The sequence below is a fragment of the Pinus tabuliformis genome, chromosome 8 (genome assembly GCF_031772625.1).
Source record: "Pinus tabuliformis cultivar Carrire ecotype Pingquan chromosome 8, CPIR1, whole genome shotgun sequence".
Classification (NCBI taxonomy): Eukaryota; Viridiplantae; Streptophyta; class Pinopsida; order Pinales; family Pinaceae; genus Pinus; species Pinus tabuliformis.
The window spans coordinates 178,555,622-178,556,973 of record NC_142294.1 but is presented as its reverse complement, the minus strand read 5'-3'; positions in this window follow the sequence as shown (position 1 = coordinate 178,556,973).

Sequence of the window (1,352 nt, the reverse complement as noted above, 5' to 3'; positions counted from 1 at the left end):
AAATTAAAAAAATAATAATAAAAGTATTGAGTCATAATATTTGAAATATAGTTTTATTGGATAGTAATAAGATTAAATTTTGTCAATTGGATTTATATAGGGTTGTTGGGTATAATGGTTGTTATCTTCTCCAACTAGGTTTAAAGCTTGACTAATAACACGACGAGCTATAATGTCTTGAATATTGTTAGCCTTGTGAACTCTTGAGTATACATGTGGGTTGGCTTGGTGCCAACAACTCACTTTAGAGAGATGTTGATTTTTTTCCTCTCAAAAATAGAAAATGAAAAAGAGTAAATTTTTTAATATACATATATATATTTAATACTTTATTATGTATTAATTTCTTTATTAATTTCTTTATATTAAAAAAATATATTAACAAATTTAACGTTTTTCTATGCAAAATCCAAATTTAAAATGAATTTACATATATTTATTTCTTTTATATTTAATTATCACATACATAAGTATGTAATTATTTAATTTTTATTTAATTTAATTTAAGTTTATTTAAGATTGAGATTAATTATAATAATAAAATGGAGTTGAGGATGTCATTTGTGCTTTTCCTTGAAATTTCAATAAGCATAAAGTTCTCAAATTTTCCATGTTTTGTTTGAAAACAAATTGTTGTCCTTTTCAACCTATCTAGTCCTTCAATCTTCATTTTCTAAACTTTAAAACAAGAATGGGAGCATGTAATCCACTTGGTTCCCATCCAAAATCACAACATGATAAAAATACTCAGGGATTCCTTAAATTGTAGCAAAGAAGGATACCAATTCAATTCATTTAGGCTTTTGAGCACCCTATGAAATGAGCGTTTCTCAATTGTTTTGTTTTCTCCCCATCCAAACAACTTCTCATAATAATCTACGGGATTTTATTAAGAGAAGATGGTAGAATATCACAATGATGTCTCCTCGAAAATTGCTTCTAGTTTAGTTATGAGTTCAGTGATATAAAAATGATATATTGCAATTCTATTATGCACTTTTACCCACTTGGAAATGTCTACTTTACCAATACTTTAGCCTCTTCATTCCTCATACCTTCCATGTTGACATCCTTGTTTCTGTTACATCTGTGTCACTCTACATTCATCTACACTTCTATTGACATGTCTTTGCATTCTTTTGGTGCACATGCTAGTTTAAATTGATAAATTTTATGAAGAATGACAATGTTGAACTACCATTTCTTGAAATAAAAACGTTAAAATATATTTGGACCATTTATGAAATATGATAATGTTAGAACTTTGTTTTCAAAATTGTGGAACTTGTGAAATGACAATGTTGATAACCAAAAGCATTCATTATAGCATACATTAGGTTGATATAATTGGA